General features: G+C 51.3%; 1 long non-coding RNA gene across 2 annotated transcripts; it reads right to left on the bottom strand.

Moving 5' to 3' along the window:
• Positions 1–17,816: 17,816 nt before the first annotated feature.
• Positions 17,817–21,911, bottom strand: LOC129653393 (uncharacterized). 2 transcript variants are annotated; one of them, XR_008715095.1, is made up of 5 exons: positions 21,789–21,911; positions 20,989–21,148; positions 20,649–20,761; positions 18,425–20,209; positions 17,817–18,280 (listed from the first exon to the last, which is right to left on the bottom strand). It is a non-coding gene; the product is annotated as an uncharacterized LOC129653393 (long non-coding RNA). The 2 variants fall into 2 exon arrangements; XR_008715096.1 differs by having other exon boundaries at positions 21,697–21,835.
• Positions 21,912–23,315: the final 1,404 nt, after the last annotated feature.

Here is a 23,315-nt window from a genome sequence, read left to right as displayed (position 1 = left end):
TGCTTATTAAAGAGCAGAAATGTTACTTTGCCAACAAAGGCCCATCTAGTCAAAGCTATGGTTTTTCCAATAGTCATGTATGGATATGTGTTAGACCATAGAGAAAGCTCAGCACTGAAGAACTGATGCTTTTGAACTGTGGTGTTAGAGAAGACTCTTGAGAGTCGCTTGGACTGCAAGGAGATCCAACCAGTCCATCCTAAAGGAGATCAGTGCTGGGTGTTCATTGGAAGGACTGATGCTGAAGCTGAAGCTCCAATACTTTGGCCACCTGATTCAAAGAACTGACTCATTAGAAAAGACCCTGAGTCTGGGAAAGATTGAGGGCAGGAGGAGAAGGGGATGACAGAGGACGAGATGGTTGGATGGCCTCACTGACTCAGTGGACATGAGTTTGAGCAAGTTCCGGGAGTTGGTGATGGACAGAGAGGCCTGGTGTGCTGCAGTCCATGGGGCTGCAAAGAGTCGGACATGACTGAGTGACTGAACTGAACTTGAAAGGGATGCTAATCAGGCATTGCCACTGGCCCGCTGCTTTCTACAGGTCATGGTCCAAACTGATGAGCCTCATGTTGGGAAAACCCTGATCCTCTTGGACTTTCCTTCCTTTTCCTCTAACTTATGGTTTAACAATGACTCGGTTAGGACTGATGTCAAGCAACCACTTTCTGTTTGGTTGACTTAAAAGGATGACATTGGCAAGCCATTTCCTTGGGGAGGTGCTTTCAGGATCTCACACTAGGGTCTGGCCCAACATCTTGCTGATTTGGGTAGGCACCACCTTCACTGTGTTCTTGAGACTCCGGTCCATCCTTGACCGGTACCAGGAACGTGGCTGAGGGAAATGAAATTCTGAAGGAGGAGGACTGTTCAAAGGGCAAAATGCTCTCTACCTTATTAACTCTCAAGTAAACACCTTAGCTCCGTGTGTTGATGAGTAAGCTGGGAGGGACCCAGGTCTGGGAAGGCAGAGTGGCTTTCTATTGCCTAAGGAAACAGCAAGGGCGAGGTGAGAGTTCTCTGTTATTGTAGACAGTGTTGTCATTAAAAAAAAAAAAAATCATTAGAGGAAACTATTTTCTTTCCGGAAGAGTCTCTCTTCTGGGAACCGGGTACCCAAAGGTAGGTGTCAGGCGGGCTCCTGGAGGATGGGCTAGGGGTCAGGAGACTCAGCCTTGGAGTCTGGTCACACTTGGCGATGACAGCGTGAAGTCCCCAGCATGTGACCCCACCGTGTGGGTCGGCGTGTGACACCCCCAGTGGCGTGGCCCGTGGAAATGAGGCTCAGAGGCGGTTTTGTGTGAGTCCAGAACAACCACATGGAGCTGAGGAGCAGCGAGCCGACCACAGGCCTGTGGAAAGCAAGACGACCATTGTCTCCTGCTCCCACGGGAGCCAGAAATAGAACTCTGCCCTTTGGCCTTGAGGGACTGAGGCCACTGCTGGGCGTGGGTGTCCCGACCACAGGGCCCTCTGTTCCTCTCTCCCCGCCATTCCTCTCGCCCGCCCTTCCTCCCCCGTGACCTTTGCCCCAGCCTGCAGACGCTGTGCTCAGCCCCACTGCTGGGCATCTCCAACCTGGCACGTTCGGGGTTCGGGGGGCAGGTGTGGTCCCAGCAGCAGGGAAGAATAGGGCAACCCCTTTCTCATGGGTCTTAGCTGCCACCCAGAGCCCGGACCTGGGGCTATTCAGAAACCTCTCACCTCTTCCTGCAAGTGATGCTTCCAGGGTCTTTGAGACTTCATTCCCTGAGACTCACAGTCAGAGGTGCTGTGTGTTTTACGCCGCACCCTGTGCATGCCCTGTGTCCTGGCCTCTTCCACACGTGGGCCGGGTCCGCGGCTGCCGGCCCTCAGGCTTTGCTGGGTCCAGCTGGTGGACCGCCCAGCAGGAGCTGGGGAGGAGGCAGGGCAGTGAGGCTAAGTATTCATTCCCCATTGACTGCCACAGGCTGGCTGGCCTTCTCCCTGGCCCAGTGACCACAGCTCCTGTCTGAGCCTTCGCCACACCACTCTCTCTATCTCCAAGTCCTGGAACCACCTCTGCCTTAAAGCCTGAGGGTGATGCCTTCAAGTCTGAAGGTGATAACCAAGCCCCACAATTCTTAGATCTGGCCCTACATTAGCTCTCGTGACTTCCCTACATCCTACCCACGTCTTTATAAATTGTTCCTTTATTAAATGCCCACAAGTGACCCAGTCAGAATGCGCCATCTTTCTATTGCTGTATCCCTGTAGCACATGTGTGTTCATACATACAACATACATATATACAAGAATCATTTAATAACACTCACCCTGACTCCCCATGAGGCATTCTGATACATGTGACCCGATTCTGGCTAATTATTAAGGATGCTCATCTCACCCACTCAATTCATTCCATGACTCATTTATGGTCTTGCTCCCCAGTTTGGAAAGCCTTGCGTAGGGCCAGCCCAGGGGAGGCAGCTGTCAGCTGGCCTGGCTGTGGCACCTGGCAGAGGTCAGCGTGGAATATGCCAAGGAAGGGGGGGCCGTCAGATGACTCTGCAGAGTGGGTGTCCTATGGGACTCCCCGGGGGGAAGGCTGCATGCCTCTCGGGTAGTAGTTCCTTTCTGTGGTCATCCCATTCCAAGGGCTGAATTTCCACTTTGTAAGCTAGAAATCTGTGCTGGTGAGACATTGCGAGGTGACAGGGCTCAGGGCTGACCTGCATGCCACGACGAGCATAGATAAATATGACCAACGCCCTGATTCAGCCTCTCCCAGTGAGGACACAACCATCCAGGGGGGCCCGAGAGCCATGTTCACCCATCGACACCTTTTCTCTGGAGGGAAATTCTATCCAGAAGGCCAGGCTGTCATCAGAAGGCTCCTGGCCAGCACGGCCTCAGAGCAAGGGCATTCTTCGAAGACCGGAGTGAGTCTGGGTGCCCAGAGCACCGTCTCTCTGGGGTGCCTGCCTCTTGGCTCCCCCTTTGTCCCCACACCCTTGCTGACCCATCCCCTCTGGCTCACCCGCTCACTTTCTTGCTCTGTTCCCTTCTGGGTCTAAGCTAGTGAAGCTGCTCATTCCAGTCCTTGGTGGGGGTGAATGGAGGTGGCTGCACCCATGGCTGCCTGATGGTGGGGGCGGGGGCTGGTACCTGTTTTTAGGGAGTCGGGGTGCTTCCTCTGCCTCGCCCTCCAGGTGGTCCCGAGATGTATGGCCAGCATCTGGCCAACTAGCAGTAGGAAAAGTGCACGTTTCTCGATTCCTTTGTGGAAACTAGGCTGGTTGGAGGACTTTGAAAGTGAAAGTGAAGTCACTCGGTCGTGACCGACTCTTAGCGACCCCATGGACTGCAGCCCACCAGGCTCCTCCATCCATGGCATTCTCCAGGCAAGAATACTGGAGTGGGTTGCCATTGCCGTCTCCAGGGGATCTTCCAGACACAGGATCTTTCTGGATCTTCCAGACCCAGGGATAGAACCTGGGTCTCCCGCACTGCGGGCAGTCTCCTTACTACCTGAGCCACCAGGGGCTCCTAGAGGACTTTAAGTCCTGGAGGACTTGAAGCTGTCTCATTTCTCTCCCCTATCAACCCATGAGCAAGAACCTGCTTCCCCATCTGGTAAAGGAGACTGAGGCATGGAGCAACCAGGCAACTCGGCTAAGGTTGTGATGTAAATCAACTCCTAGGTGGCCCTAGAAACTGTGAATACACACATGTGCTCTATAAGAACAGGGAATGTGTCCCCAGCCCCACGAACTCTCACCGTGGAGGGCAGGACTCTTCCTCGTTCAGTAAATTCCCTCTCTCTACCCCGGCTAGTCACCGCGGTGTCCAAGGCAGGACTCAGCACGCCAGGGTGCCCAGTTACCCACGCTTGCTGACACATGCAGATGGGGGACCAGCCTCTTGCCAAAGCCAGAAGGCCAGCGGGCGCCTCAGACCATAGGGAGGTGACTCCGTGGACTCACCAGACCGTGGTAGTGACTCAGCTGCCTGGCTGATGGACGGCACACCGACGTCAGACCTCGCTGTGGCCCTTCCCTTTTTTCCCCTGGAACAATAACAAATCCGGGTTGTGTGGATTCGGTTGCCATAGGAACCAGAAAACATTTGATAATGCAAGAGACTCTGGGACAGGTGGGCTGAGCGGGTCTGGATGAAAACAACCCTTTCCTGTCCCTTCACCTCGAACCCCCCCGGGGAATCTCATCTGTTTGGAGCAGATTAGGTAAACAGGCAGCAGGGAGCTGCAGGGCCGCCTGGACCGAGGGCCCGCGTCCAACCAGGAAGTCTGCGGCAGTCACAGGTCTGCGTGACCGTGAGGTCGAGCCCCAATTCCTGCCGGGAAGAAATGGGATCTGGGACACCCCCTGCCCACCGGAGAGACGGAGTGTCACCTGGCCTGCCCGCCTGCCACCCTGGCATACATGGGCCTGTCCCAGACAGGGAACAGGAAGGAAGAGGGGAGACATAGGTCCCCCTGCTCAGAGAAGGGGGGACCTGGAAGTCCTGCCAGATCCCAGCCCGCATTATTCCTGGTTATTTCCAGGAATCACCAGGAAACAGCGAGCGAAAGGGGCTTCCGTGGTGGGGGATGTGGTTCGGTAATGAGAACCAGAGTCCTGCGTCCCCAGCAGGACCCGCTGAGTGTGACCCTCACACACTCGCTCACACATGGGGTCATGGTGACAGTGGGGGCAGGGGGCTGGGTGCCCCCCAGAGGCTCAGCCTCCCCACCCTTCCTCTCTGCCCTTTCGTGAGCATCGGGCACTTAACATGGGGCGCATGGCTCAGAAATCCTGCCCACAGTGTCCATCCCCCACCCCAAGACTCAGCAGTATCCACACCCACCCCTCATCACGTCTCCGACACTAAAACACCGGCATTATTCCAGGTTCAGCGACATTCTGTGTCCTCACCAATGACCTTCCTTCCTCCTGAGTCTCTCCTGAGGGCATCCCCTTTCCTGCCCCAGGGCCACCCTGCACATGACCGCTGTAGAAACCTCTATAGGTTTTCTTCGTCCTATTTGGGCTTGGAGTCTGTGTTCCTCAGGGGCTTGACCTCTGCCCTAATTTCCAGCGTTTTCAACCTCTTGTTGACCGTTGCCCCACAAAATTCAGACTCAAAATGGCTGAGACAGAACTCGAACACTGCCCTCCCCACAGACCTTCTTATATTTCTGTTTTAAAACGTATTTGTCTTTGGTTGTGCTGGGGCTGCATTCCTGCACGCAGGCTTTCTCTAGTCGTGGCGAGCAGGGTTGCTCTCTAGTCACGGTGTGAGGGCTTCTCGCTGCGGTGGTTTCTCTTACTGCGGAGCGCGGGCTCCAGGGCGAGCGGGCTGCAGTAGATGCAGCTTCTGGAGTCGTTGCAGCTCGTAGGCTTTAGTTGCTCCGAGGCATCTTCCCGGACCAGGGATTGAACCTGTGTCCCCTGGGTGGGCAGGCAGATTCTTATCCACTGTACAACCAGGGAAGTCCCCTTCTCTTAGTTGGGAGTGCCCCAGCCTCCTCACGTCTTCCTGCCTCCTGGCTCTGTCTCCCTCCATTCTCCTCCAGGCAGGGGTCACAATCCACTTTCTAACACACAGCTCTTCACACACTGCGTGGTCTCCTCACTGCCTAAGAGTGATGCCCGGGTCCCCTGGGAGGGTGGGTGAAGGCCTCCCAGTGGCCCCCAGTCTTTCTTTTTGGCCTTACCTCCAAGCTCGCTGTCTTTCCCTGCCTCTTCCCCTCCCTCCCTCTGTTTCTGTCTGTGGTCTCTGTATCTCTGTCTGTCTGTCTCTCACACACAGCCCACAGCTCCGGCTACACCACCCTGCTGTTCCCCGTGCCTGGCTCTTTTCCAGCTTCGGCCCCTGTGTCATGCTGACTCCTCAGCCTGAAAGCCCCTCTTCCTCAACCCAGGGAACCCGCATGCCTCCCCAAGGCACCCAGCCCAGCCCACATATCTTTCCAGCCCCCCTGCACCCCAGGTCCGGGGCAGAGTTCACCACACCCTCCCCCGTGCACCCACAGAATTGGAGTGTGTTCCACACTGGGAGCAGGGGTTCCTGTTTGCAGCCTCTTCTGCGGGCCTGCGGCTCCCCTTCATGCCCTGACATCTGGCTCCAGCCGGGTGCCCACCAGCCTTCTTTCCCCCAACCTGGCCCAGCATCTGCCTCGACACCCCGTCCCATCTCCAGCTGCCCTCACAAGGCCGCCGGACCCTCCTATGGGAAGGTCAGAAGGTCTGCATCCCCTTGCCTGACCGCCCTTTGCTCTCTGACCGGAATCTCTCCCTCCCTGTCTGTCCCCTTGCCTGTCTTCTCCACCAGGCAGGGAACGCCTCTTATTCACTCTCTCAGGTGTGCACACCCCAGCCCCTCCTTGGAGATGACTTCTCCAGTCAGGACTGAATTCCCTGCTTCCCCCATAGCCCCTGAACGCAGCCCACCCGGCCTTCCTTCACTGCTGTTCACCACATCCTGTTTTCTTCCCCTGCACGAGGTCCCTGGAGGGCAGGAAGCCCACCTCACTTCTCTCTGTTCCCCGGAGGTGCTCTGCACCTAGCAGCTCTCCTCAGAATGTTTGTGGAAGTGCTGAAACTTGCCATTCCCTGTGCACAGCCCCGCAGTGGCTCCCGGGGGCTTGTGATAGGCTGGCCACCTCGGGCACACAGGGCAGCAGGTGACCTGTCTGCCTCCCAGATCAGCAGGGCTGCTGGGGTGCCTGCCACCACAGCAGGATTCCCTCAGGCTTCCAGTCAGCCTCCCATGTCTGCTGGTGGCCAGAGATGGCTGAAAATTTCCTCAGCTCCCTCCCGGCCCCTCAGTCCTCTGCCTCCCTCACTGTGCCTTCCTTCCATCATTTCCATCAGCCCAAATTCCTGGAGCTGGGCACACAGGTGCCTCCTAACTGCCCCCACTTCTGCCTCCTGATACACACATCCCTGACCCTGTCTTGAAACTTATATTTCTGTCTTTAAAGTATAGTCTCTGGTTGATCCAGGCCTCCTCTCCTGCATACTCGACAGGCAATTATGGCTGCAATTCCCCTTCCCCAAGCACCTCCCTGCTCTTTTCCACTGAACTGAATCCTCCCCACTGCAGGCCCGGCTCTGGTCTCCCTACTCCGTGAAGTCTCTGACAAAGAACTGGCTCTGTGAGCTACATTACACTCCTGTTGCAATCAGCACACACCACACCAGTTAATGTTTAATTGTCCTCCACAATTTTATTTAATGCACATCCATTTTCTTTGCCCACCTAGACGATAAGCTCTCAACAGTAAAACTAGTTCTTAAGTTGCTGGAGAAAGCAGGCCAGTGTAGGCTTTCTCTAAACTCTGGTAGCTTCTTGTATACCCAACTTCAGTAGAATCATCTATTAATGTCCTAATGTCTAACTGATAAAAAATCTTGGGCAGCCCTGAGAATAGATCACAGATTACACGGAAGCCTCACACCATAGACTTCCTGGGCTGGGAATTTAATGGACTAGCGACCCAACTTCAGCATTCAGTCCAGCTGGTTGGGAGAGCTTCCCCAGGGGTTAGAGAGACTAGGGTTTCCACACTGTGGGAGAAATTGTAGCCTGCCTTTGCGGTCACTGGGGAATGACGTCTGTGACTGGAGCAACGCTATGATGGGACCCATGCCCAAGGGAGGTGAGCCACCCGGCCCTCTGGCTGGCCTCACAGAGGAGCCTGCCTGGAGCCAGGGGGCGAAGCCAAGGGCCTTGTGACGTCCTGCCTGGCACTGGGCACCGTGACCATTCCCTCTTCAGGGCCTTCAAGTGGGGCTGGCTTTAGAGAGGGGCTTTAGCAAGCTGAGATGAGAAGTGAGGTACAAGTCACTCAGTCGTGTCCAACTCTTTGTGACCCCATGGATTATAGCCTGCCAGGCTCCTCTGTCCATGGGATTCTCCAGGCAAGAATACTGGAGTGGGTAGCCATTTCCTTCTGCATGGGTAGATGTTCCCATGTTGGGAACATCCTGGATCGAACCCAGGTCTCCTTCATTGCAGGCAGACTCTACTGTCTGAGCCACCAGGGAAGTCCAAGGTGGAGTTAGTGGTAAAGAACCTGCCTGCCAATGCTGGAGATGTAAGAAACACAGGTTTGATCCCTGGTCAGGAAAATTCCCTGGAGGAAGAAATGGCAACCTACTCCAGTATTCTTGCCTGGAAAATTCCACGGACAGAATTTTCAGCCTGGCGGTGACAGTCCATAGGGTGGCACAGAGTCGGATATGACTGAAGCGACTTAGCGCACACGCAGCATATGTAGCAGGCCGAGTAGGTCGGCAAGGGAGCCCCTGGAGAACTGTATTTGCAGCAACTTGCCAGCAGCTTCCTTTAGGTTGGGTTACAGGGGATTCCCTTCAAGTTAGACACGTGTCCATCCTGTGGCCGAGCCACCAGCAAGTCCGCGAGTGCTGGGGCCCGAGCCTCCAGGGAGCACTCATGGTGTGAGCCCAGGGTCTAGGAAGGGGAGTCCAGGGCCCAGGGCTCGAGCTCCTCTGTCCCCTCCAGATGCTGTGCTTCTATCCCCTACTCTTCACGTTGTCTCCTTCCTGCCGATTTCCTTTTCTGCAACCTGCAGCTTCTCTTCCAGGGGAGAGAGCTCTCTATCTGACTGCCTCACAGGCAGATTCCTCAGTGGCCTCTGCCTGGCCCATTTCAGGGCTGCCTTCCCCTCTTCCTCTGCTCTCCTCCCCTCTGGAAAACTTGCTTTTCTAGAGGGTTGCCATGGACGACGGTGATGGCCCCTGAGTTTCTGGAGCCCACATTTCTCCAGTCACCACATGAACTGAAATACCTGCTGAGCACGTACAGTGTGGAAGCTGGGGACACCAGGGGCCGGCCCCTGGCCTCTGCACTTGGGAACTCGCATGGTGGCGGAGGAGGTGGGCACACCAGCAGCTCATTGCAAGGGCTGTGATGTTAGGGAGGTGAGCAAGGCTGAGCAGTCCAGGGCGGGGTGGGCAGACAGGGTCGCACTGGGGAAAGATGGCCCAGGGGAAGCGACATCAGAGGAGCAGGGGGCTTGAAGAACGGTAGTAGTTGGCTGTAGCCTTGGGGAAATTCTGTGTTACACAGACGGAAATCAGAGAGAGCACGAGGGTCTTAGGGAACTGCCAGTGGGTCTTATCACTCAGTGTCCAGGGGTGAGAGCGGAGGTGGGACTGGGAGACGCAGGCAGTGGCTCCAGGGCAGGAAAGGCGGCCAAACAAGCCCCGGAAGGTGCTGAAGGGTCTTAAGCAGGGGATGAGTAGGTGATCCGACTGACTAGGTGATGCTGGGAATATTCATTTCTATTCACACAATGGGGAAAATGCAGAAGGAGGCTTGCTGCCACCCAGGTTCAATAGATGGAAGACGAGAGGCCTTGAGCTCTGCCCAGGGCCCGCGGTGGGCAGGGCCGAGCTGGCACTGGGCCCCATGCCTGTGCTGAGACAGGTGCGGGCATACAGAGAGGGCAGCGAGGGGAGAAGTTGGGACTCTCAGGTCCAACTAACTGAAGCAACCTTGATCTGATTTAAGCTACAGTGGACCCTGGCTGAGAGGATACAGGACCATGGACCTTAGCTGAGACGATACAGGCTCAGGGCAAGATGAGAGAACTTGCAGAGGAGCCCTGGTTCAGAAGCGGGCGTCCCCAGGACCCTTTCCCCACCTCGCTCCCGTCCCTGCCTCCTTCCATCTGCTCCACCCTCCTCTCTGCGGCCCTTCCTCAGGCCCTCTGGCTGCAGGCACAGCCTGCTTGCCCCACTGACCTTGAGATGGTGAGTTATGGGCCAGCTCTGGGTTCCAGATCCAAGTTTCCAGGAAAGAGCGCTTCTGTTGTAAGCAGCTGCGGCCCAGGGTGTCGCATGCACAAAGCCAGGGGCTGGGTGGGGCTCACCGTGTGCAGTGGAGGGGGGTCCCCAGAGAAAGAGGACCATGTGCCAGCAGGCCACAAGTCTGTGAAGTCCTGAATGGCACGGTTTCCACCCCTCCCGGGTATACAGTTATATAGAACTGTATAATCTTGTAGGGACAAAGGACAGATTCCCTATAATCCAAAGGATTGTAACAATAATAATAGCTAATGTTTTTGAGCACTTACTCTATGCTGAGTACTTTGCTAAGTGATTCATAGTTATTTTCTTGCTTCATGACCCAGTGAGATAGATGCTGTTATTTCCAATTTACAGAAAATGAAAGGGAGGCACAAAGAATTCTAATTGAGTTTTCCTGTCCTGTTCCTGAGTCACAGCATGCCAGTCTTGGAGCAAAGAGGAGGAGAAAGACTGCCCTCTTACCCAGTGGTGCCCCGGTAAATGTTTATTAACCAGATCCATGTCAAAAAAAAAAAAAAAGCTCTGGTCTGTAGCATTTACTGATTTTCAAGGTGTGAATACTCCCATCATGGCTGCTTTCAAGCTGCCAGCTTCCTCAGACAGTTTGAGAGGCTCCCACACATGTATGTGTTACTCAGCTGTTTCCGACTCTTCGCGATCCCACGGACTGTAGTCTACCAGGCTCCTCTGTCCATGGGATTTCCCAGGCAAGAATACTGGAGTGGGTTGCCATTTCCTTCTCCAGGGGATCTTCCCAACCCAGGGATTGCACTCGGGTCTCCTGCCTTGCAGGCAGACTCTTTACTGTCTGAGCTACCAGGGAAGCCCCTCCGCATATACAGCCTCTCTTTTGGATGAGTTCTGCAGATTTAGAGCAGTGCTTCTCAAAGTGTGGTCTCTGAACTAGCTGCATTGGCTTTGCCTAAAAATGTGTAAATTTTCTGATCTCATCCCAGACCTACCTACTGACTCAGAATCCCTGGGGTAGAGGGGAGGAACAGCTCTCTGTTTTCAAGCCCTCTGGAGGTTCGGATGCACATTCAAGTTTGAGAACCTCTGGAGTGATGGGGTAACATGCCCTCTTGCAAACCCAGCTCGTCCCGGTCTTCATTTTCTGGTTGGAAGAATGGGGCTTGTTTCCCACTCCTCAGCAGATGGGCAAACTGAGGCCAGTGAGGTGAAAGTTGTTGGAAATGGGTGGGTGAGAAAAATGGATTAAGAAATCCTCCAGCCTGGGTCTCCTCCCCAATAAGGTAACGAGGGGAGGGGGTCTCTGCAGAGTCCCTCAACCCTGGCCCTCCGCTGGTCTGAAGGGATTGCCCATGGATTGCCCAAGGTTAGTGGGAGGGGGGTTCCAGGTAAAAGGCCTGAGCAGAGAGGAGAGAAACCCAGAGGAAAAGCTTAGGGCTCAGAAATGCCTGGCCCTGGGTCTTGGAGGCTGGTGCACAGAGGTCCCCAAACTGCAGTAAGTCCCAGGACGGTGCTGCAGTGTCCAGATCACAATCTCTGGGCCTCAGGCAGGGCCGGGAAGACCCGTGATGACTCCCAGTGTGGGGGAGGGGCAGGGGGGGCTGGAGGTCCCGGTGCCGCCAGGCTTTTGTGAGACGTGTTTACCGTCTGGTCGTCTCAACAACTTCTCTCGACCCCAATCCAGATTTACCATTAACCAAAGACAAACAAATCGGGAGCCAAGCATCAGAAGTGATGCAAATTCCGTGTCAGCCCCGGGAGGCCCTGAAACACCTGGGCAATCAGCAAGGCCATGATGTCACCTGGAGAAATGCTTGGCTCGCGGGGCAGCTGTGGTCACGTGACACGGCGCGTGTGCGCGCGTCCCCCCACCCCCCCACCCCCCCACCCCCCCACCCCCCCACCCCCCCCACCCCACCCCCACCCCCACCCCGGTCACACGGGCGGGCGGGGTGGGGAGGGGCTCCCCTCTGAGCTCAGAGCCACCGCCGGAGAACCAAAACACAAACAGAAAGTGTCCTGTCAGGGCGAAATCCGTAAGTCATGTGATGGGGCTGTTTTTCCACCTCCAAGTTCGAGTCATAGAAGCGAAGATTCAGAGCCAGCATTACTTAGCAAAATCAGGCCCTTCTGGGGTGCTGGCCTGGTTTGCTCTGGCTGGAAAACTGGGTCCCCTCACTCCGCTCACTCTCCTTTCAGGAAAGAAGCTGTGTAAGAAGGCGTTTCCTCAGAGGCACCGGCTCTAGAATTTCTTTAACAGAAACCCTGGACCCAACCCCCGCCTTCCCTACTGGATGGCCCCCTCCCCGTGCGGTCTCACCCCGGCTCAGCCTCCGTGTTGTCAGTCGGTCGGCCCCAGGGAGACGCCAGCCTCTCCTCCCTCCCACCCCAGAGTGGCCCACAGACGCTGAGTGAATGCCGGGGGCAAGTTGAATTTCTTAGGCCGTAGGGAGGTATGAGAGGTTGGGTGCCAAGGGGCAACTGCCTGCTTCCTTCTCTTGTCCCCTGTCTTCTGGGCTCCTGCTCTTTGCAAAGCAACTGTTGACCACCTGGATCCTGGCACTAGGCAATGGTATGGGCAGTATGTAAGTGGGCAGCCAGGTCACTGCCCTCAAGGGGCTCACATTCTACTTAGGAAGACAAAGCTCTCATAGCCCAACAAAGTAACAAGGGACAGGCAGCAGCATGTGACTTACCACAGACGTGCCGTGACGCTTGGCAGGAACTGTTTGGATGGTCCCTGTGTCGGACACACTGCATCTGAATTCTAACCTGGCCTCTCACCAGCCGCTGTGTGACCTTGGGCAAGTGGCTTACATTCTCTGAGCCCTAGTCCACACATCTATAAAATGGAGATAAAAATGTCCAACTCACAGGGCTGTTGTGAAAAATGAAATAAGGGCTGCAAAACAGCTGGTAAAATGCTCGGCACGTGGTGCTCAGTCACTAGGTCGTGTTCGACTCGTTGCGACCAGGCTCCTCTGTCCATGGGATTTTCCAGGCAAGGATACTGGAGTGGGCTGCCATCCTCCAGGGGGTCTTCTTGACCCAGGGATTGAACCTGCCTCTCCTGTGTCTCCTGCATTGGTGGATTCTTTACCACTAAGCCACCTGGGTGGCTATCCAGGCGCTATAGTAGGTATTTGATAAATTGTAATATTCCCCATACCTGGACTGAGATGAGCTGTGGAAGATGAACCATTTGTGCCTGGTCTCCAAACTTAGAGGAGATTAAAAGCAATAAAGTGAAAGTGCTAGAGGGAGGCTCAAAAAGAGAAGGGAAAATCAGCACATGAAAGCCTGACAGTGACAGAATCCTAGAAAAAGTATAAATGCAGGTGTGAAAATACAGTGGTGCCCAGGAACCATAAGGGTGAAATAAACAGCCACCCTTACTCCATAGTCTCCAGTTCAGTTCAGTTCAGTCGCTCAGTTGTGTCTGACTCTTTGCAACCCCATGGACTGCGGCACGCCAGGCCTCTCTGTCCATCACCAACTCCTAGAGCTTGTTCAAACTCACGTCCATCGAGTCGGTGATGCCATCCAACCATCTCATCCTCTGTTGTCCCCTTCTTCTTCTGCCTTCAATCTTTCCCAACATCAGGATCTTTTCCAGGGAGTCACTTCTTTGCATCAGGTGGGCAAAGTATTGGAGCTTCATCATCAGTCTTTCCAATGAATATCCAGGGCTGATTTCCTTTAGGATTGACTGGTTTGATTTCCTTGCAGTCCTAGGGACTCTCAAGAGTCTTCTCCAACACCACAGTTCAAAAACATCAATTCTTCAGTGCTCAGCTTTTTTTATGGTCTGACTCTCATATCCATACATGACTACTGGAAAAACCATAACTTTGACTAGACAGACCTTTGTGGGCAAAGTAATGTCTCTGCTTTTTAATATGCTGTCTAGGTTGATCATAACTTTACTTCCAAGGAGCAAGCATCTTTTAATTTCATGGCTGCGGTCACTGTCTGCAGTGATTTTGGAGCCCAAAAAAATAAAACCTGTCACTGTTTGCAGTGCTTCCCCATCTATTTACCATGAAGTGATGGGACTGGATGCCATGATCTTAGTTGTTTGAATGTTGGGTTTTAAGCCAGGTTTTTCACTCTCCTCTTTCACCTTCATCAAGAGGCTCTTTAGTTCCTCTTTACTTTCTGCCATTAGGGTGGTGTCATCTGCATATCTGAGGTTAATGATATTTCTCCTGGCAATCTTGATTCCAGCCCAGCATTTCGCATGATGTCCTCTGCATATAAGTTAAATAAACAGGGTGACAATATACAGTCTTGATGTACTCCGTTCTCAGTCTGGAACCAGTCCATTGTTCCATGTATGGTTCTAACTGTTGCTTCTTGACCTGCATACAGATTTCTCAGGACGCAGGTAAGGTGGTCTGGTATTCCTATCTCTTGAAAAATTTTCCACAGTTTATTGTGATCCACACAGTCAAAGGCTTTGGCATAGTCAATAAAGCAGAAGTAGATGTTTTTCTGGACCTCTCTTGCTTTTTCTATGATCCAGTGAATCCAGGGCCATCATCATATCACAGGACAAGGGAACACACAATGTATTCAATACTCTCTAGGAAGCCAGAGATGAGCATAGTGGGCTTAAAAAATATTCTCATCAAAAGTATTTAACATTTTTTTTTTAATATAAAAGTGCTTAAAGTGTGTGGGGCTGGTAAATTTTCAGGTGTCCAGAAAATTCACCTTCCACAACTTCTCGATGATTGGATTAGCTGAGTTTTCACTCTACTTTTTATACATTTGTCAGAGAGCTTAGAACTATGCTGAGCACATCATGGGGGCTTACCAGGCCCCTGTTTACTGATTAATTCATATAGTGTTGGAATTTCCTTCCCCCCCCCCCCCCCCACATTTTCAGCCCTTCTATGCATTCACTGAGGCAAGGGATGGGAACTATCTTCTCTTTGAAAGGCCAGTAACTGATCATCTCCAGCCTCCCCTGCTACCCCCATCAACCTGTCCCTCTTTCTGTACTTCAGGTTTTAGGCAGCAATAATAACAATTACAATAATGAAATTAGTAGGTTACATGTGTGTTGATACAAGGCTATGTATTGATACAACACCTTGTCTTTTTCCTCCCTTAAGTCCCACAAGGTAGGATTATTTTGGTTCTCAGATGCAGAAGGTGAGAGTCAGAGAAGTCAAGTAATTTGCTTCAGGCCACCCAGCTCCTAAGGAGCCCCAGACACATCTGACTTCTTCACCCTGTGTGCAGTCTCAGGTCCTTCCCAGAGGGGGCGCTCGAGCACAGCCACTGCCTGGGCCCCCCCACCCCCAACCCCCGCAGGCTCTAACACCAGGGGCCCAAATCTGGGGTTTTGAAACCCGAGGCCCTAGGCTTTCCCTGGTCTAGAGACATCTCTGTGGAAGAGGAGGGAGTCGAGTTCCCTTTCCACTTGTTGAGCCTCGTAGGGGGCTGCGGGGACAGGAACGAGGCCCCAGGAGGAAGGCACCCTGCGTGTCACTGCTGGCCGCCAGCCCCAGGCAAGAACGTTGCCAGGACTCACCTCCCCAGGTCCTGGCAGGTGGCAGGAGGGACTTGGCGAGAGCAGAGACCACCACCCCCTACCCCCCGCCCTTGGTCCTCCCACCCTCTCCCTGACCCTGTCTCTGGGATCCCATCGAAAGGTGCTCTCATTTCCCACGTGTCTCCTCAGTTTGCCATTTGATTTTTGATTTTTATTTCATGCTAATTCTTTTTTTTTTTTTTTAAGTGTAAAACGGATTCAACTATTCTGGCAATTAGCCCATAGATAAGTAAGATAACCCCTATGTTTGGAAATACCCACTTGGAGCAATCTGGGCCTCTCCACTCCCTTTTCCTCCTAACCCTGTCAGAGTTCTGTTCTGGAAAAACACCGAGAGCCTCCCCATCCCTGAACCCCCTTCTTTCCTTCCTCTCACATAGGCACGGAGCCTGGCAGGGACAAGGGAGCCAGGCCAATTCTGGACTTTGAATCGGAACTGCCATTTCCATGACCCTGGGTGAGCTATTGAACAGCTTTAGCTTTCATTTTCCTTATCTCTAAAAGGGAAACTGGAACTGCTCCCTCCCACGGGAAGATAACAGAAGCCTCCCCTCCCCGACCTGTACTTAAAGTGCCTGGCATGAGGTGAGCTCTTATTGGATCCAACTGTGGCCCCTTTCTTCCAGGAAGTCTTCCTCGATTGTCCCAATTTTGGCAGAGAGAGCTAACTCCCAACCCCATCTCTACTCCCCCCTTTTTCATTACTAACAAAACCCCAAGTTTATTTGGGGGAGCAAAGTGCCGAGCTAAGAAACTACATTTCCCAGCTAAGAAACTATGTTTTGAAGTGATGGTGTGCATGGGACACAGGTATGGCCAAGGAGAGGTATTGGGTTGGCCAAAAATTTCCTTCAGTTTTAAAGTAAAAATAAAAGACACATTTTTTTTTCTTTTTCACCAAGAACTTTATTGAACAATGTATTCACCATTTTGTTCCATTACCTTCTGCCATTTTTCAGGCAGTTTCATAATTCCATCTTCCCCAAACGTTTTATCGTTTTTTTGAGCAACAAACTGTTCCTAGGTGCCTTTTACAATCTTCCAAGGGATTGATATTTTTTCCATTAAGAGAATTTTGTAAAGACCAAAATAAATGTAATATCCGAGGGTGCAATGGCTGGTAAATACAGGGGATGAATCAGAACTTCCCAGCCAAGCTGTGACAGCTTTTGCCTGGTCATCAAAGAAACATTCGGCCTTGTGTTATCCTGGTGGAAGATTGTTTTCTGCTGACTAATTCTGGACACTTGTCATCGAGTGCTGCTTTCAGTTGGTCTGGTCGGGAGTGGTACTTGTTGGAATCAATCATTTGGTTTCCCAGGAGGAGCTCATAATAGAGGACTCCTTCCAATCCCACCATATACACAACATCACCTTCACTGGATGAAGACCGGACTTTAGTGTGGTTGGTAGCGATTCATTTCACTTGCCTCACGATCTCTTCTATTCCACAGTATTATACAGTATCCACTTTTCATCGCCCATCACAATTTGTTTTAAAAATGGAATGTTTTTGTTACGTTTAAGTAGAGAATTGTATATGGAGACACAATCAAGAAGCTTTTTTTCGCTTATGTTGACTCCAAATATTAAAGCAATTAACATAACCAAGCTGGTGTAAATGGTTTTCAGTGCTTGATTTGGATATTCTGAGTATGTTGGCTATCTCCCTTGTGGTGTATTGCAGTTGACTGTTTTCAACTAATGCCTCGATTTGATCACTATCAACTCCAGCGGGTCTACCAGACTGTGGAGCATCATCCAGCAAGAAAACTTCAGCACGAAACTTTGCAAATCACTTTTGACACTTTTGATGAGTTACAGTACATTCTCCATACACTGAACACATTTTTTGCATTTCCATTGCATTTTTACCTTTCTTGAAGTAATAAAGATAATATGCCAAAAATGTTGTTTTTCTTCCATCTTCAGTATTAAAATGGCTACACAAAAATTGACCAATGTTGATTTTTTTAAAATGCATGCTAATATGAAAGCTATCACAATATAGTGTAACGAAATTGTTCCGAATGAAGTTAAAGACAACTAAATGTTACCTGAGCCATCTTACCAAAAAAAAAAAAAGAACTTTTTGGGCAGTCCAATAAGTGAAAGTTGCTTGAAGGGGCTCTGATAAAGCTCTTTAAAGGAAGTTGACTCAACTGTGCCACTTTGCTCCTTGCCCGCTTTCTCCTTTCTCTTGTCTGGAGTGAGTGATATCTGGAGCCACAGTGATCACGTTATGACCATACGGCAACCTTGAAGATGGAAGTCACATCTCATGGCAGAGCAGAAGAGCAGAAAGAGCCTGGGCCATGGAGGGCATGGTCCTTAAGACATCAGGATTTATGTTACATGAGGGCAGAAGAAGCCAGGTATTTAGGATCTCTATTACCTGTAACCCAACATGGTCTCCATAGATATGTGGCTTGGTGACCTTGCTCTCTTGGAGCTCCAGTCACACACACGGTCACAACTGTATTCAGAGAGATTTTTGGTTATAAGCAAAGTAGGCTACCAATCTAGATTTTTTGGAGCCCCGTTATGTGAGGAGTAGAAAGTTCCTGATTCATGTCGGGTAGCTGCACCCCAAAGCTACTGAGATCCTGCACGCAGCTGGGTTCTCTTTCATCTGGTCCTTGTCTTATGGGAGGAATGAAAGACAGTTGGATGCTGATTGCAAAGCCAACACTGTTCACAGGACTGTTGTTTAGCTATTGTTGGTCAGTTACTAAGTCGTGTCCCACTCTTTTGTGACCCCATGGACAATAGTCCGGCCAGGCTCCTCTGTCCATGGGATTTCCCAGGCAGGAATACTGGAGTAGGTTGCCATTTCCTCCTCCAGGGGATCTTCCGGACCAGAAATGAAACCTGCATCTCCAGCATTGGGAGGCAGATTCTTCACCACTGAGCCACCAGGAAAGCCCTTGCAGGACTGTAGAATCTGTTGAATCAAAGGCAGAATGACAGGGAATGAATCAGCAGAAGCCTGCAGGTCTCCAACCTGCCTGTGGGGTTTGGGGAAAACTTGGTGCCCACTGATTATATGAATGTGACTTCTAGACCATGGAGAAGTAATGAGTCCTACCTTGGGCAGCATAAGTATTTCTTCATATGTCCACATTCTGCATCCCCAATGAGTTCAAGTTTGCAATTACATTTAAAGGCATTTATATACTCCCACATGCAAGTTTCTGTGCTAAGTGCTACAGGGAACTCAGAGATGAATAAGATCCTAGCTTTGCCCTCAGGTAGTTGGCAGTCGAGTTTGAGGGATGGCAAAAGCATATACGATTCTCACACAAATGCAGGAGGCTGTGGAAAGGCAATCATACAAGATGAGAAGGAAGGGGAAATACAAGAGTGGAGGAGACCTAGGCCCTGAAAGGAAAATGCCTCTGAGCTGGGCTTTGCAAAACAGATAGCATTTCAATGGGGAGCAGGGTGGGGAGGGCTTGCCCAGCCTGAAGGAGCAGCAGGGATAAAATCCAGAAAGGTCACAGGGCGTGGGGTGAGTTCAAATGGCCACAGTCTAGTAGGGCTACAGAGCCGGGAGCCTGAGGAGGTGAAACGTGGGTGCTGAGTGTGGGAGAGAAAGCTATGACTGAGTTTAAAAATAAGACAATGACACAGCACACACTGTGTGTGTAATACGTGCCAGCCACGGTTCTAAGTGCTTTCTGTGGATTAATTCACAACCACCCTTGAAGGTGAGGACTATTGCTCTGCCCGTTTCACTGGTCAGAAAACTGAGCTTTCACCAAGGACAAGTTTGTTTGCTCAAAGTCAGACCTCTGAGAAGAGCCAGGATTGAGCCCAGTTTGGCTCCAAGGTCTACTCTCTTAGGCGCTAAGCTGTCGTGTGATGCGGTGCTTGGTCTTCAGTCATGTTTGACTCTTTGCAACCCCATGGACTGCAGCCCTCCAGGCTCCTCTGTCCATGGGGATTCTCCAGGCAAGAATACTGGAGTGGGTTGCCATGCCCTTCTCCAGGGGATCTTCCCAACCCAGGTCTCCTGCATTGCAGGCAGATTCTTTACCATTTGAACTACTAGGGAAGCTGTCACAGGAAGGTCAGACCATGGGTGGGGTGGCCGTGTTACATGCCCCTCTAAGGGTTGTGGCTTTTCTTGCACGGTGAACGCTGGCTTCCCTTGGAGAAGCCAATGAGAAGTCATCAGAAATAGACTGGTGACTTTGATGCATCCCCTGGGGCTCCCTGAGGAAGGGCTGGAGCAGTGACAGAGTCAAGTCAGGATCCCACTAGGAGTCCAAAGTTCAGGTGAGATCTACGCCAGGGACTGGCCTGGGGCAGGGCCAACTGGTTAGAGCATCACTGCAGAAACATGCCAGGGTTTGAGCTTGTGAAGCTCTGAGTATATGTGATGTTAACTGATTAGTACTCAGGGAGCAAGATGAAGACTTTAAAGAGAGGAGGAAAGGGATGGAGGTGCCTGGGAGGAGTAGAAAGCCTGTTCAGATTTGATCAAACTTGTCCCCAGATGTATCCTACAGAGACGTCACCTGTATGTGGCATGATGTATGGGCAGGTGTCTACACCGCAGTATTTTCTGTAATAGCAAAGGCCTGGAACTAGGCTGGAAGTCCACCAACAGGATAGTGCTTGAATATGTTATGGTTTATCTGAACATTGAAATACTACATTTTTGTATTGCGTGTGAGGTAATGTGGTTTACATTTTTCTAAATGTTTGGAAAAAATGGAGAATATTTTGTGATATGTGAAAATTACATGATATTCAAATTTCAGGGTCCATAAATGAAGCTTCATTGGAGCGCAGCCACGTTTATTCATTTCTGTGTCATCTGTGTCTGCTTTTCCACCGATGGCAGAGTTGAAAGAGGCCCTATGACCTGCAAAGCCAAAGATATTTTACTATCTCATCTTTTAGAGAAAAAGTTTGTTAACCTGACAAAGGTCTCTGGAAGGTTGCACAAGAGATGAACCACAGTGACTGCCCTGGGGTGGGGAAGTCCAAAGGGCAGAGTTGGAAAGGAGACTTCTTGCAGTATGATGTTTGTAGTTTTTGAATTTTGAGTCATGTGAATGTTTAACCTATCTTAAAGCTTTTAATTTGAAATTTAAAAGAGGGAAAAAGGATGCTTCCCATCCTGACGGAAGAGAAGGGAGGGAAGGAAGAAATGGTACCCAGATTCTAGCCCTTTGGCAATAGATCTGGGTGAGGTCATGGGCCTCCAGCCAGGAGAGACTAACAAGTAAGTTTGGCCTTGACTTGCTAAACCACCCAAGACAGCTCCTCTTCCCTGGGGGTGAAGGGTCAGTGAGTCTCACCTGCCAAGAGGTCCTGCCACAGAAGGGCCTGGAAGACTGGTCTCTATCTCTTTGCCTGCTGTGATAACAAAGGAAACGGACAAGGAAACCCAGGCTGTGGCCTCATCAGTCATCTATAAACAAGAAACCAGTGGATTGGGAATGTGCAGCGGTGAGAAGGACACAAGGATTCCGGACACTGAGTCCTGGTCCTGCCTAGCCACCCACTGCCCCCGTGACCTTAGATAAACCATTTCCCTTTGGGGCCTAGCTCCATCTCTGTCAACAGGGGCTTGGACTAGACTGATGGAAATCCAACTGCCACTCCCCCACCCCCTTTTCCCGCTCCCACCTACTTTACCTATTGGGCATCCCCGCAAGACTTTACCGAGGCCCTGGGTTGAAAAAAACAACAGCAAACCAGTCCAAACGACAGCCAGTCTCGCTTAGATGGTCTCCAGGCCGAGGGGTTTCGTCACTCCATAACTCTGAGGGTCAAGCCACCTCCCTGGATACAATCCCTTCAGGTAGGGAGATCAAAGGAACATTCTTCAGTCATGGGCTGAGTAATGGGGATCCCCAGAGCTCTGGGTGATGGCTTTTCTGACAAAGCAGCGTCGGGCAGGAAGTGGCTGCTGGGAGGCTGGTGTCAGTGCACATGGTGGACGGCTCCTCTGGAGCAGACCCAGGCAGATGCCTTAACAGCCCAAGAGCTGCAGCCTGCTGGTCGGTCCCTGGGGAGGTCCTGCTAGAGGCAGGGCACCTTCAGTGGGGGTTGTTCCCCCTGAGCAAGGCAAGTGGCTGCATCTTCCTGGCCCTCGTGGTCAGGAACAGCCAGCCCAGAGGCTGGCCAGCATCCTTAGAGAGGACTGGGTGTAGGGCCCACGGCTGCCCTCCAGGCTGGGAAGCCTCTCCTCTCCCTTCTCCCTCTGCCTCCCTGTCATAACTTTGTCCTAAGTTTTGCTCCAAAATTTTCCTCTTGAACACAGAAGCCAACTGGGAGGTGCTCCTGACTCCCAAACTTGAGATTGAGCAGCAACAAAAATGATCACAATAGATTATAACTTACAGAATAAGAGGGAAAAATAGGAAATAATACGTCTGTAATGATACAGTAAATATTTGAGTAAACAAATAAGGGAAAAGGGAGAGCCTTCTTACAGAAAAAATTCTGACTGTTGAATATTCGAAGGCGTGAAGGAAATAGAAAACCACCCCTTGGCAGACACCCACGGTCGTGATTGTTTTAAGCAAGACTCATCAGCGGAAACAAACATTTGCGTGAAAATAAGATGAGAAACAGGATGTTTACATCATCTCAAAGTAGTTCCCCATGAGATGCCTATTAACTCAACGGGGAAAAGAATAACTTTACAGTGGAAAAACCTGCAGACCCCACCTAACTCGGGTGATCAGAATCAACAAGTAACAGCTTATTGGCCTCGTGTGCTGCCTGATATGATGTGCTGAGAAGCGCACAGCATCACTTCTGTGGTGTTCTTGTCAAAATGCATAACCTGGGGCTTCCCTGGTGGCTCAGTGGTAAAGAATTTTGCCTGCTAATGCAGGAGATACGGGTTTGATCCCTGGTTTGGGAAGATCCCACGTGCCTCGCAGCAACTGAGCCCATGTGCCACAACTGCTGAGCCTGAATGCTGCAACTCCTGAAGTCTGTGAGCCCTAGGGCAAACAAGAGAAGCCACGGCAATGAGAAGCCCGCACATCGCAACTAGAGAGTAGATCCCACTCGCCACAACTAGAGAAAAGCCTGTGCAGCAAAAAGATCCAGCGCAACCAAAAATAAAAAATAAATAAATTTGGAAAAAAAATGCACAACCTGAGGACACAACAGACCAACTCCCATGGAGGCATACTTTACAAAACCGCTGGCTAGCACTCAAGAGCATGAAGGCCATGGCCGAGTAGGATGAAGGTGCTGTCCCAGCTGGAGAGACTAAGGAAACATGTGCTACGGTGATCCTGGATTGGCTCTGGACCAGATGGGGAACTTGATGAAATCTGAATGAGGTTTGTAGCTAATGCTAATTTCCTGGTTTGGATGACTGTACCGTTAATTTGTATAGTGTTAACATGTGTGGAAACTAGGTGAAGGGTATTTGGGAATTCTTTGTACTGTTTTGGCAATGTTTGTAGAAGTCTGAAGTTATTCTGAAAAAGTGAAACAGAAACTTTTTCCTGAAAAAGTAAAACAGAAACCTTTTCCTCCTTTGGCCGACTTCCCCGGTCACTCCTAGCTGCGCGTAGCCAGCTGCTGGACGTGGTGTATGCATATGATTTATTTATGTGTCTGCCTCCTTCAAATCCTGAGTTCTAGGAGGGGGTCCATGTCTCATTAATCTTTGCTTTGGTCTCATCTTATAAATCTTATTTGGGTGGGAGCTGACTGGCTATTCCTCATCAAGAAACTCTGTCCTCTATCCACTCCCACTGTAAAAAGCACCATGGTCCTTTCAGCTGCTTAGACGCCAAAGTCCTAGGGATTGTCTTCCATACGTCCCTTTTTCTCTCGCTCCAGGACTGGCAAGTCCTGTTGGAGTTCTCCAAAGTTCATCACGAACCAGAGCTCTTCTCCCCTCTCCTCTGCCAGTGCTCTCAGCCAGGGTTCTCATTTCTCCTCTGAACGTGAACCTCGCTCTCCTAACTGGTCTCCCCTTACCCAATCCTCAA

This window comes from Bubalus kerabau, chromosome 5 (assembly GCF_029407905.1).
Source record: "Bubalus kerabau isolate K-KA32 ecotype Philippines breed swamp buffalo chromosome 5, PCC_UOA_SB_1v2, whole genome shotgun sequence".
In the NCBI taxonomy this organism is placed as follows: Eukaryota; Metazoa; Chordata; class Mammalia; order Artiodactyla; family Bovidae; genus Bubalus; species Bubalus kerabau.
Note: the sequence above shows the minus strand (reverse complement) of the source record. Positions and strands in the feature narration are given on the sequence as shown.